Source organism: Macaca mulatta, chromosome 4 (genome assembly GCF_049350105.2).
Source record: "Macaca mulatta isolate MMU2019108-1 chromosome 4, T2T-MMU8v2.0, whole genome shotgun sequence".
NCBI classification, from domain to species: domain Eukaryota; kingdom Metazoa; phylum Chordata; class Mammalia; order Primates; family Cercopithecidae; genus Macaca; species Macaca mulatta.
In genome coordinates, this window is record NC_133409.1 from 133095077 (window position 1) to 133110037 (window position 14961).

General features: G+C 38.3%; 1 long non-coding RNA gene across 1 annotated transcript in view; it reads right to left on the bottom strand.

Annotated features, from left to right (window-relative positions):
- LOC114677400 (uncharacterized) overlaps nt 1–5573 on the bottom strand; it is a 53015-nt gene extending 47442 nt beyond the window's left edge. The window contains exon 1 of the long non-coding RNA XR_003728676.2: nt 5435–5573. This is a non-coding gene — a long non-coding RNA (uncharacterized LOC114677400). The remainder of the gene's footprint in view (nt 1–5434) is intronic.
- Between the last annotated feature and the right edge of the window lie 9388 nt (nt 5574–14961).

The following is a 14961-nucleotide window of genomic DNA, read 5'->3' on the forward strand; positions in this document are numbered from 1 at the left end:
TTCCCCTTATAAAACCATCAGATCTCGTGAGACTTATTCACTACCACAAGAACAGTATGGAGATAACCACCTCCATAATTCAAGTATGTGCCACCAGGTCCCTCCCACAACACATGGGAATTATGAGAGCTAAAATTAAGATAAATTTGGGTGGAGACAGAGCCAAACCATATTATTCCACTTCAGCCGCTCCCAAATCTCATTTCACATTTTAAAACCAATCATGCCCTCCCAACAGTTCCCCAGAGTCTTAACTCATTTCAGTGTTAACCCAAAAGTCCACAGTCCAGAATCTCATCTGAGACAAGGCAAGTCCCTTCTGCTTATGAGCCTGTAAAATCACAAGCAAGTTAGTTACCTCCTAGATACAATGGGGTACAGGCATTGGGTAAATACAGTTGTTCCAAATGGGAGAAATTGACCAAAACAAAGGGGCTACAGGTCCCATGCAAGTCTGAAAACCAGCTAGGTGGTCCAATCTCAAAGCTCCGAAAAGGTCTCCTTTGACTCCTGGTCTTGCATCCAGTTCATGCTGATGCAGGAGGTGGGGTCCCATAATCTTGGGCATCCCCACCCCTGTGATTTTGCAGGGTACTGCCTCCCTCCTGTCTGCTTCCACAAGCTGGTGTTGAGTGTCCGTGGTTTGTTCAGATGCACGGTTCAGGCTATTGGTGGATCTACCATTCTGGGGTCTGGAGGATGGTGGCCTTCTTTTCACAGCTCCACTTGGCAACGCCCCAGTGAGGACTCTGGGGACACCCACTCCACATTTCCCTGCTCCACTGCCCTAGCAGAAATTCTCCATGTGAGCCCTGTCCCTACAGCATACTTCTGCCTGGATATCCAGGCATTTCCATCCATCCTCTGAAATCTAGGAGGAGGTTTTCAAACCTCAGTTCTTGACTTCTGTGTACCTGCAGGTTCAACACCATGTGGAAGCTGCCAAGGTTTGGAGCTTGTACCCTCTGAAGCCATGGTCCCAGCTATAAGCTGACCCCTTTTAGCCAGAGTGGCTGGGACACAGGGCACCAAGCCCCTAGGCTGCACACAGCAGGGGGACTCTGGGCTTGCCCAAGAAACCATTTTTTCCTCCTATTCCTCTGGACCTGTGATGAGAGGGGCTGTCATGAAACCTCTGACATGCCCTGGAGACATTTTTCTCAGTGTCTTGGTGATGAACATTTGGCTCCCTGCTACTTAGGCAAATTTCTGCAGCTGGCTAGAATTTCTTCTCAGAAAATCGATTTTTCTTTTCTACTGCATCATCAGGTTGCATATTTTCTGAACTTTTATGCTCTGTTTTCCTTTTAAAACAGTATGCCTTTAACAGCACCCGAGGTACCTCTGAAATGCTTTGATGCTTAGAAATTTCATTCACCAGAGACCCTAAATCATCTCCCTTAAATTCAAAGTTCCACAAATCTCTAGGGCAGGGCAAAATGTCACCAGTTTCTTTGCTGCAACATAGCAAGAGTCACTTTTACTCCAGTTCCCAAAAATTTCTCATCTCTATCTGAGACCACTTCAGCTTGGATTTCATTGTCCATATCATTATCAGCATTTTGGTCAAAGTGATTCAACAAGTCTCTAGGCAGTTCCAAACTGTCCCACATTTTCCTGTCTTATTCTGAGCCCTCTGAACTCTTTCAACCTCTGCCTGTTACCCAGTTACAAAGTCGCCTTCACATTTTCGGGTATCTTTACAGCAGCACCTCACTCTACCAGTATCAATTTACTGTATTAGTCCATTTTCATGCTGCTGATAAAGACATACACAAGACTGGGTAGTTTATAAAGAAAAAGAGGGTTAATGGACTCAGTTTCATGTGGCTGGGGAGGCCTCACAATCATGGTAGAAGGTAAAAGGCATGTCTTACATGGTGATGGCAAGAGAGAATGAGGGTGAAGTAAAAGGGATTTTCCCTAGTAAAACCATCAGATCTCATGAGACTTATTCACTACCTTGAGAACAGTATGGGGGAAATCACTCCATGATTCAATTATGTGCCACCACATCCCTCCCACAACATGTATAAATTATGGGAACAAGATGAGATTTGGGTGGGGACACAGGCAAACCAAATTATCAAGTCTGCTGTTGCAGCACAGAAGCAGCCATAGACAATATGTAAATCAATAAGTATTGACATTTTTCAAAAATGGGTGGACGGTTCTATTTAGCCAGTGGGCTGGTGTGTTTCAACCCTTGTGCTAATGTATTGCTTAAATACAATGTATTAGTCCATTTTTATGCTGTGATAAAGACATACCCGAGACTGGGAAGAAAAAGAGGTTTAATGGACTTATGGTTCCACATGGCTAGGGAGGCCTCACAATTATGGTGGAAGGCAAAGAGGAGCAAGTCACATCGTACATGGATGGGGGCAGGCAAAGCAAAAGAGCTTGTGTAGGGAAACTTCTATTTATAAAACCATCAGATATCATGAGACTTATTCACTATCACAAGAACAGCATAAAAAAGACCTGCCCTGCTCCCATTATTCAATTACCTCCCACTGGGTCCATCCCATGACACATGGGAATTGTGGGAGTTACAATTCAAGATGAGATTTGGGTGGGGACACAGTCAAACCATATCATTCCACTCCTGGCCCCTCCCAAATCTCAGGTCTTCACATTTCAAAGCCAATCGTACCTTCCCAACAGTCCCCCAAAGTCTTAACTCATTTCAACATTAACCCAGAAGTCCATGTCCAAAGTCTCATCTGCAACAAGGCAAATCCTTTCTGCCTATGAACCTGTAAAATCAAAAGCAAGCTAGCGATTCCTAGATACAATGGGGGTACAGGTATTGGCTAAATACAGTTGTTCCAAATGGGAGAAATTAGCCAAAACAAATGGGCTACAGGCCTCATGCAAGTCTGAAATCCAGTTGGACAGTGGTCAAATCTTAAAGCTCTAAAATAATCTCCTTTGACTCCCTGTTTCACATCAAGGTCACACTGATGCAAGAGGTGGGTTCCCATGGTCTTGGGCAGCTCCGTGCCTGTGGTTTTGTAGGGTACAGCCCCACTCCTGGCTGCTTTCACAGGCTGGTGTTTAGTGTCTGTGCTTTTTCAGGCACACAGTTCAAGCTTTAGGTGGATCTACCGTTCTGGGATCTGGAGGATGGTGGCCCTCTTCTCACAGCTCCACTGGCCAGTGCCCCAGTGGGGATTCTGTGTGGGGCTGCAACCCCACATTTCCCTTCCACACTGCCCTAGCACAGGTTCTTTATGAGTGCCTCATCCCTGCAGCAAACCTCTGCCTGGACACACAGGTGTTTCCATACATCCTATGAAATCTAGGCAGAGGTTCCCAAACCTCAATTCTTGACTTCTGTGCACCTGCAGGCTCAACACTACATGGAAACTGCCAAGGCTTGGGACTTGCGCCCTCTGAAGCAACAGCCCAAGCTGTACCTGGGCCCCTTTTAGACATGGCTAGAGTGGCTGGGATGCAGGGCACCAAGTTCCTAGACTGCACATAGCAGGGGGGCCATGGGCCTGGCCCAGGAAACCACTTTTTCTTCCTACACCTTCTCCTCTGGGCTTGTGATGGAAGGGGCTGCCATGAAGGCCTCTGACATGCCCTGGAGACAATTTCCCCACTGTCTTGGTGAATAGCATTTGGTTTCCTGTAACTTATGCAAATTTCTGCAGCCAGCTTATTTTTTTCCTCAGAAAATGGGGTTTTCTTGTCTAATGCAATCAGGTTGGCAAATTCTCTGCACTTTTATGCTCTGTTTTCCTTTTAAAAGTGAATGCTTTTAGTGGCACCCAAGTTGCCTCTTGAATGCTTTGCTGCTTAGAAATTTTATTCACCAGATACCCTAAATCACCTCCCTCAAGTTCAAAGTTCCACAAATCTCTAGGGCAGGGCAAAATGCCACCAGTCTCTTGTACAAATAACAAGAATCACCTTTACTCCAGTTCCCAGAGAGTTCCTCATCTCCATCTGAGACCACCTCAGACTAGATTTCATTGTCTACATCACTATCAGCATTTGGGTCAAAGCCATTCGACAAGTCTCTAGGCAGTTCCAAACTTTCCCACATATTCCTGTCTTCTTCTCAGCACTCCAAACTGTTCCAACCTCTGCCTGTTACCTTGTTCCAAAGTTGCTTTCACATTTTCAGGTATCTTTACAGCAGCACCCCATTCTACTGGTAACAATTTACTGTATTAGTCCATTTTTGTGCTGCTGATAAAGATATACATGAGACTGAGTAATTTATAAAGAAAAAGAGGTTAAATGGACTCACAGCTCCACATGGCTGGGGAGGCCTCAGAATCATGGCAGAAGACAAAGAGGAACAAGTCATGTCTCACATGGATGGTGGCAGGCCAAGAGAGAGAGCTTGTGCAGAACTCCTCTTTATAAAACCATCAGCCTTATGAGACTTATTCACTATCATGAGAATAGCACAAGAAAGACCTGACCCCATTATTCAATTGCCCCCAACCGGGTCCCTCCCATGACTCATGGAAATTGTGGGAGTTACAATTCAAGATGAGATTTGGGTGGGAACACAGCCAACCCATATCACACACCAATGGTTTTCCAATTCTTTTGCATAAAATTTATAATTCTTAACATGGTCCTTCAGTATCTGAGCTGAATACTCTACCCCTTCCGACTTCCCCATTTTCTTTTAATTTATTGAAACACCAAGAATTCTTATTTCTTAAAGCCTAACACATTTCTTTAAAAACAGTTTTTGTTTTCTATTTTTCAACTAAAGAGATGCTACCTAATTTTCCTTTTACTTCTTATAAGTCTTCTATTTTGCTCAAGCCAATTTAGGTTTCTCTTGTACATTTTCACTTTCTGTAGAATTATGGTGGCCCATGCAGAGATAATGTTCTCCTTATAAATCTAAACATTTTTAAAAATCCATATTTAAAAAAAAGTTGCTTCTCTCTATTCCAACAGTATCTTCCCTCTGATTCCACACCCTTTAAAGCTCAGTTTTCACTTCCCAAGAAGCAGGTGTTCTGATCCACCAAGTCAGATTACCCCTTCTCTTTCTGGGGTTGATTTGTATATATTTTACTGCTGTTCCGTCTTTTCTTTATCTACATAGTCTCTTCCTGATTCTCCACTGTAACATGGGCTCTAGAGCTGGCTGTGCTTATTTGGAAATTTCACATCCTGACTTACATATGAAGACCAATATCCATACATAACCTACTTTCATAAAGAGACCATGCTTATTTCCCATCAAGGAAGAATCTTTTCAAAACTCATATTGCATCCAGCATATAGTTCACATTCTCAGTTGAGGTCCAGTCCTTGCTACATGCCAAAAAAGCAAATTACATGCACCATTTAAAACTTAAGAGAGAAAACAGGGTAAAATAAGAAGGAATAACGGGAAATTGAGCAGTCACTGACTCACAGCAATTATTAAATTCATGTTAGACAGACTTACCAGACTTCTCACTCTTGTCATGAAGTTTTCCAGCTAGTTTTCCTCTATAAAAGAAATTCTTGTCCACTGTCCCCTGTAGTTATTGGGTTTGTGCAATCCCACCTTCTTTCCTTTTTATTTGTTTATTTTTTGATCTATTATTCTGCAATGTTGCAACTAAAGTGGACTTTGGGAGATACCCTTCCTGGATACTGCACAATTATTTTGCCTGTTTTATTTTTCCTTAAGGAAGTCAATAATTCTCGAGACTGAAAATATGGTATATTTTAATCTTTCAAAATCATCTTTTCATAGACATCCTAGTAAAAAGGATATTAATGATAGAAATCAACTAATGTTGAAATTAGTTCCTTTGCTCCCCGCCCCCAACACACACACACACAAGTTAAGCAACATTTATCAAGCTGGGAAGTTTGTCTCTTACAGCTGTTTGATTTTGGAAGTGGCTTCCAGTATAATTCAGAAAGCAATTAAGTCAGAAAAAGTAATCTTATGCTTAATGCAGCTATAGATATCACTTTTGTAAATGAACTGTAGGCAGATTAAAATTGGGATTTTTTAACCAAAGTTTTATGAAATACAAAATAAAATACATTTTATCTAACCTTTAAGTACCCATTAATGAGAAAGATGATTTCTTTGGTACAAAGAAAAATATTTAACATAAATAATGATCAAAAATAAATATATGAGGATTTCCAGCTTTGCGTCTTGTTACATCTGGTATTGCATACATATTGTTACACTTTGTTAATTATGCAATTGCATTGTAGTTTTTTAAAGAATTATTAAGAAAATTATTTTGCAAAATTTTTACTAAAAATTGATACTGTCTTGAGAATGAGTATCTGAAGAGATTTATTCAATAATCCCATTTCCAAATGCAAAACCACTTCCTTCTTAGAAACGTATCAGTAATTATTGATTTTTTTTTTTTTTTTTTTTGAGACGGAGTCTTGCTCTGTCACCAGGCTAGAGTGCAATGGTACGATCTTGGCTCACTGCAATCTCTGCCTCCTGGGTTCAAGTGATTCTCCTGCCTCAGCCTCCCATGTAGCTGGGACTACAGGAGCACACCACCACGCCCAGCTAAGTTTTGTATTTTTAGTAGACACGGGGTTTCACCATGTCGGCCAGGATGGTCTCGATCTCTTGACCTCGTGATCCACCCACTTCAGTCTCCCAAAGTGTTGGGATTACAGGCGTCAGCCACCATGCCTGGCCTGATTTTTTAATAAAAGAATTTTGTAAGTAAAATAAATTAAAATGGTGTACGTATGTTGGAATGTAGGATATTAAACAAAGTTTATGGGAGTCTATCATTTTGAACCGAGTTCCTGCACCAGGCCCCAGCAGACCAGATCAAACCAGAATGAATTCACTCATTCTAGGTGCCATGTAATCAAACTGAACTTTGAAATGAGAAATTAAAAAAAAGAAAAGTGAAAAACAGGAAAATCACAGCAAATAATCAGAAGGGGCCCAGTCAAGTTGAGTTGAGAAAACAGTCCTCTCCATAATAAAAAAGAAAAAGTCCTCTCTGCTTAAAATCCACTTATTTTTTGTTTCTGCTTTTTTCAGCCTTTTCCATCTATAAAGCCTACCTCCTATGCTTGGTTCATTGAACATTTTCTATTTTACAAATGGGATGCTGACCGGTTCATCAATTGCTAATAAAAAACAATTCAATCATTAAACTAACTTTGCTGAGATTTTGTTATTTGATGAGGCAAAAATTAATGTAATGAAAATTTATAAATTATTGTGACAGTCTCTGCTAATTGACTTAACGATATTCATTCTTTCGATTTTGCTTATGAAAAGAACCTTTTATTCACAGTTTGTGACCAAGTAAAACTACATTCCTAGTTTCCCTTCCAAATAAGATAAAGGTTCTAGTGCTGGTATTCCTTTCCTAATAAGGAAACCATAAGGACCGTCTAGATATGCTCTCCTACCTCCAGCAACGCAGACAGGAGCTAATAGTGGGGCAGTCATGTTGTGGCCATGAGACTTCTATGAGAACGAGAGGCCTATACTAAGAATGGTGTTTTGGAAAGACAGAAGGTGTCTGGGGCATAAAGGACATTGTGAAGCTACTGATCCAGCTCTGATCTATTAATCTTTGCATTTCATGTCAGACAAAAATAATTTTTTATTTGATCAAGATACTGTAAAGAAATTTCAATTAATGTAGTAAATCACCAGTCCTGTCTGAAAAACCATTTAATGAAAAAGTCTTATAGCAAAACTTTTTAATGGCAGACAGTGGCTTATCTCTTAGATAGTATAGGTCCTGAATACATTCTTGCAGAGTGATCAGTTATAAATAACTCCAAATGTTATATTTGTACATAAACTCAAAAGGAGTCTATGCATTATTTTACAGAATACTTTCTACCTCATAATGCTAAAAGTTCTAGACATGTTGTAAATGTGTATTCAAATTAATTAGAAAATAAGATTTATTACAAATATGACAATATATCCTGAGTGTTTTTGTTTTACAGATAGCATAGATCCAACCACTGCTGTGGGCAGTCAGATTTATTATGAAATAGTTTATAAAACCCTCATTATGTGTATGGCCAAGACTCTAAAATGGGGTTTCTTGTGCTTTACATGTTTGGAGGCATGCAGTGGCATAAAATTAATTGTCAAGTGAATAATTTATTTTATAATGCTACAAAAATGATAATGCCTACTGACAGATGGATAAAATGCATTTGCAACAAATTAGAAAAGACGAAGGAGCTTTTTGATGAAGCTCTTTAATTATTTATGGCTGTCTTCTCTTTCATCCTTTTCTTTCAAAACAGAATTTTTAGCTAATTCTTTGGTCTATCTTAAAGCACACCTGGCCACCTGCATCTCAGCTGCTTTGAGAGTCTGTTCTGTTATCAGTGATGTAACGCTTGAGTGGTTAAGTTTAGGAAATGTTTGGCTTAGATAATGGCAGCTACGGGCAAGATGCCAGGCAGACCAGATAATCAAATGGGTTTTTTTTTTATAGGTTCCATGTATCCGACAGGTGGAGATAAATCAGTTCTACTTGAATTTGCAAAAATTCTCTTTAGTCTTACTTAAACATGCTTTTGTTACATGGTGGAGAGTGCCAGAAAAGTCTGTTTCCAGTGAAATAACTGAAAGCTAAACATCTGTAGAAAGACAGTTACATTTGAACCACTGATGTGAACTTACCAAATTATGAGATCTGAATAAAGTCATCTAAAGTTATCTATGTGTAAGATAGTAATACAGACAATCATGCATTTCCAAATTAATGTGTCGTAGGTAGTGCATTAACAACAATGAATACCTTAGGGGATATTTGAGAAATATTTAGTCCCCGGAGGCTTTGCTGTCACAGTTGGTGCATCCTTCTCTTATAACTTTAGTTTTTCTATTTTGCTTTCTTCTGCCAGTTGCCCACTCCATCTCCTGTCCACAGCATTCCTTCTAAAAAATTCCCTAGGTTTTGTCTTTGTTAGCAATATGTTCAGTTACATAATCCTTTCCTTCAGATGCCCTTACAACCAGAGGAGTGTGCCACCCAGTTTTTGCCAAATGAGAGAGAAGTCGACAGTGACACAGGAAGTCATTCTGATATGGGTCCCACTCCTCCCTGTTTTCTCTCCACCATGTTTTTCCCTTTGTGGATAATTGATTCTAGTTGAAATATACAGCAGTCATCTTATAATTGTAAGGTCAGAAGTATGAGAAGAACATGCTAAGTAATTCAAAGATTATGAAAAGAACATAGGCCTTTGACAGCAACACTAGCTATTTACTTCCTGATTAGTGAGGAAAAAAAAAAAAACTTATTTATTTTTTGTGTTATTTAAGCCCTTGAAATCTACTTCCATTACTTGCAGCTGAACCTACTAACTGACATCATTGTATTGTTACTGTAAATATGTCTGCGTTACATACATGTGGGCAACAGCTTTATCTTACCGATATTCAGGTGCCTAGTACTCAGTGCCTTGTGTATCACACTGCAAGTAAATACTCAGTGACTGATTGTTGAATGTGTAAGCAGGACTTTCTTATATCTTGGGAGCTGAAGTCACCTGATACACAGATATTCTTAACCTCATGGACAATAAATCTAGATCTCAAAAGACAGCCTTCATTCAAACAAATAATTTAAGCAATAAGGACCGTTTCTTCTTTAGTTAGGCCAATTATCTATAAAGCTATAAAGGATAATATCGTGAAATCTAAATGACAGTGAGGATGGGGAAATCTGTGTTCCTTATTAAGTAGCAATTTTTGCTAACAAGAGAAGACAGAATAAACAGGCTCATTGTTCTGTTATTACAAAAATTTTCAGTAGCTGAAATGTGTTGCTTCTTCTTAGGTTTAAGGAAATTAATATCTAGGTCTAGATTTGAGATCAATATCTCACATCACCAGTACAACTCTCTCTAGCCCCACCTCTCTTTTTCTCTTCTTCCCTCTTTTTGCATATATGTGTACGTGTGTGTGTATCACATTGAATATTAAGCACACTCAAATTTCTTTTGAATGGACTTCAGTTTGCAGCAATAATCAGTAAAATTGTATGGAACAACCACATTCTGAGAATCCAACTAATTGAATCAGCAAAAAATGGTAAGGCTAATTATGTCTTCCAAACTCACAGGAAACATAACTCAAACACAATAGAATCAATGATATTAGCATATTTTAAAACATGGTGTATGGATGTCAGATAAGACAACTGGAAGGCATACAACATTTTCAAGAGAATGGTATCTGGTCTGGAAGAACATGAGCAATTCTATCAGTGAAGTGATTCTGTATTACTTCATGTCTAAGATGCCTTTAATTGTAAATGCACTATCATGTTATGTATAATTAAGAAATAAAGAATGTGCACGTGTGTGTGTGGTTTCTTTTTCTTCTTTTTTCTTTTTTTTTTTTCTGAGATGGAGTCTCACTCTGTCACCCACGCTGGAGTGCAGTGGTGCAATCTCAGCTCACTGCAACCTCTGCCCCTCCAATTCAAGCAGTTTTCTGCCTCAGCCTCCTGAGTAACTGGGATTACAGGCGCCCACCATCATGCCCTGCTAATTTTTGTATTTTTACTAGAAACGGGGTTTCACCGTCTTGATCAGGCTGGTCTTGAACTCCTGACCTCGTGATCTGTCCACTTCAGCCTCCCAAAGTGCTGGGATTACAGGCATGCGCAACCGCGCCTCTCAAGAAAAAAAGTTTTATGTTATACTCATTGACGGAGCCTTTTTATATGTATTTAGACGTAAGTTTTTGTCACCCATCACTAGCGTGCTTACCTAAGAAAGAAAATATAGATGAAATAAATTGGTTTACAAAATCCTAGCCTTGTTCTTATTTATAATTCAATCCTTCTGATCTCTTACCAACTTAGAGCCATCGGTTTTCATACTTTTTTTCTGAATCATCAAAAATGTTCCACTATCATTTCTGGAGTGTCTTCATGAGAACTTTAACCTGGCATTTTTCAATGGCTGCTCCACCTTTGTTCCTAGGGTTCTCTTCCTATCTACTGACGCCCATTCTGTTAGTTCGGTTGCTGCTTAGTTGGTGATACCATAAGTTGTCAGACAATGAAACTAAATCATGACTGCCACCTGGTCAGCCACAGTTGTAGACAGAAGAAATTGTAGGATACTTAAATGAACTGAAGTGTAGAGCTAAAGAAATTCTCAAAATTCAGAAAAAAACTAACAAAATGGTGATTATAAATAGATGTTTCAGAGACACAGAAGATAAAATGAGATGGTAATATATTTATGTGATTACAATATAAAAAGACAAAAATAACATGATTAGAGGAGTGTGTCTTTAGCAAAATTATATTTTAAGATAATGTGAAATAAGGCTTTTTAAAAAAGAAGTGCAAACTTAGGTTACCGCAAACGGACTTTCAGAAAAGAAAATTCTAAAGAATATACTTTCAAGAAAAAGGAAATTTTCCCAAATCAGGGTTTGGAACATAAGACAGAATGGTGAACAAAGAAAATTGGTAAACATTTGAGGTGAATTAAACATTGTTCATATAAAATAATGGTTATCAATAATATCTAAGTTAAATGCTAAGGATGGGGTTAAGATGTGGATTTAATTATGTTAAATTGGCATGGGCAAATTTTAAGTTCAAACATTAAAATGAAATAGAATTCTAACAAATTGAAGTGCAAAAGACTCAAAATAATTTTTAAATGAAAAATAATTTTAGGCTGGCTGCAATAGCTTATACTTGTAATCCCAGCACTTTGGGAATCTGAGATAGGAAAATCACTTTATCCCAGGAGTTTGAGAACAGCCTGGGAAGCACAGCAAGACCCCATCTCAACTAAAAGCAACAACAAATTACCTGGGCATGGTGGTGCACACATGTAGTCCTAGCTACTCAGAAAGCCGAGGTTGGAGGGTCATTTGAACACAAGAATTTGAGGCTACAGGTAGCCATGATCATGCCACTGCACTTTAGCTTGGGTGACTGAGCAAGACTCCATCTCTAAAAAGAAAAACATAATTTTAAAAAATAACATAAATTGTGACACAAATACAGTCATAAGATGGTAGAAATGGTGCCAATATGGTAATAGTAATAATAATATCATTCCACTAAACTCACCAGGTATAAAATGGAAATTTTCCAGGTAGATTTTTAATACTAATCACCACCACCATCAACAAAATATCCTGTGATAATATAGGTCACAATGGGTTACAAAGAAGAGATTTATAGCACACATCATCAGCCCTGTAAGCTCTGAAGGGCTAATGGAGTCAATATTTCAGCACAGTGGTTGACTCACCCACCCACAGTACACACACAGTACACTAGAAAGCACACTGATGGGGGAACTTTGGTACACCAACAGGCTGGAGATCACCTGATAGTCATGACTGGGAAAAGAATAGAAATTCATTTTATGTGATGTCAATGGTTGATTTTAGCAAATCGTCTAAAAAGAAATATTTCATGGGATCTTAGAATTGTAAGGGTTCTGAAAGATCATCTATCTATTCTAATCTTTCAGTTTCATAGAAGACACTAAGACCCTATACCCAATTAAGCAATTTTGCTTCCTGAATTTGATGAACAAATAAAAGACAGGCAGATAATGAATCAAGAATTAATCACACATTTTATTATTAGACTCAATCCCAAGGAAAAATATGAGGGTGATAAAAGTATGTTTTTTTCTAAACTAATGCAAAATAATAATTCTATCCATTTTCAAGAAGCCATCCATTCAGCAGGCTGCTCAGGAAACAGGAAGACAGGAGGGAGAATATACCTAGATATACAGAATAATGGAATGATCTCTGATTATTCATAAAAAAGGGAAGATGAGGAAGGTAATTCCTTTACTTGGTAAAATAATTCCTTTACTTGGTCATTGTTTTACTTGGACACTGTATGCTGGTGTTGTGTCAGGTGAAGTCAACATGACAACCCAGTATAGTATTATTCTTACCATTTTAAGGACTAGGAAACCAAGTTTCAAGCTAGGTTACATTCATCTTTCATTATTTAGCCATTTGTACTTTATTTATCTAATACATGCTGAAGATGTAGTTAAAACACAGACTTCTCTGACTTCAAAACTCATGTTGGCTTCACAGATGACACGCCAATCCATCTCTGCTTACTTTATAATTTTTCCTGGAGTTTAATTAATAACAATAGTAACAAATAGTATTAAAATATTAATACTATGTTTGTTAGTAGCTAAGTTTATGGAGTCTTCATTGCGTGAAGTGTAAAAGAGCCCTGACAAAGAAGATATTTAAGGAATGTAATTGTATCAGACTAGAGCCTTTCAGGAAACAAATGGCACAGTCAAATGGGGGTAATTAAAAGTTAATAAAGGTTTTAGTCGGGTTAAGAAAAGAAAATTAGAGGGATAAAAAACATCCCTGATAGCAAGAGAGGGAGTTAACACCTCCATGCCTGTGGGAATTGGGTGAAGGAGCTCAGTCCCCAAAAGACAAAGATAAGAAAGAAAGAAAGCCATAAGAAAGTCACCAATAGGAGTTCTGGTTTTGGCTAAGGGAATACAATCACAATTTGTGTCTTAGCAGGGAAGATGCTGGAGAAATTAATACCCTGACTCTTCTTCTGATCTCTGACCTTCTGCCAGTGCCTCTCATTGTCTGACCCTAAAAAAAGGTAGAAGGCAAAGAAGCCTGATGACGAAGTCCACACTTGACAGCTTCGCGGGCAGAGATTAAGGTGGAAATGTTAGATGCAATTAAAATCTAAGTGCAAGCCAGAGAGAATTCAACCACAGTTAGTAATTAGGCCGGTTTACTTTGTTAGACTCAGATACATGAGATCTATTATTACTTACTATACCAATTATATTTGCAAGGGATTAAAGAGAAAATTTTCAGGCCAGGAGAAAATTTCTGTAGAAATAGGTTTTCTTTTTACATGAACTATAATTTTAGAACAAAATTCAAATTTACAAATGTATTTAACTCATAAGGCAAACATTAGCTTGTAGTTTACTTACGAAAATATTTGCAAGGCTTAAAAGTTTACTTTTTTTTTCTTTCTCATGGAAAACTACTAAAAGTTTGTAAGAATCTGGGAAGAAGCTATATTCTAGTTCACTCAAAAAATAAAAATATATTTTCCTATTTAAGATACAAATTAATATATTATACATGAAAATAAAGAAAACCCATGTTATATATTTTTGCCATTGTTTTCTCTTCTGTTGTTCTGACTCTGACTACCTCTTAGTCTCCAATATTATGATGCAAAAACTTAACCCTTCAGAGAATGAATTTATCCTCTACTTCTCCATCTTTCACTCACTGTTTTTGTTTAGAAAAAAAGTGCAGCTTGTTGCCAGTGTTCATTTAATTTTACAAAAATATGTTCCTGAGGTTGAAGCAAATCTGACTGATTTTCAATATGAAAATAAATTAGAAAAACTGCTTTTGGAGTTATTTCTAAACAAAACTTGTCTCTAACCCTAATGTAATAGAAATGTATATGATGATCAGTATTTAATAATTTTTTATGTGTGTGTAGTAAATTTTAAAATATGGAACAGCCAGGCAGGGTGGTTCATGCCTATAATCCTAGCACTTTGCACTTTGGGAGGCTGAGGTGGGCAGATCACTTGAGATCAGGAGTTCAAAACCAGCCTGGCCAACATGGTGAAACCACATCTCTACTAAAAGTACAAAAAAAAGTTAGCCTGGTGTGGTAGCCAGCGCCTGTAATCCCAACTACTTGGGACGCTGAGGCAGGAGAATTGCTTGATCCTGGGAGGTGGAGGTTGCAGTGATCCTAGATCGCGCCATTGCACTCCAACCTGGATGACAGAGCAAAACTCTGTCTCAGTAGTAATAATAATAATAAATAAGTACATAAAAAATAAATAAATAGTAAAGCACAGAACAACACAAAGAGAAATATCACATCTTGCACAAAAATATTGCACTTCTCTCCAGATCTTCTTGCCATCCTTGTTGTTGTGCAAGCAGCAAACTTTGCAGCCACCAGTTAG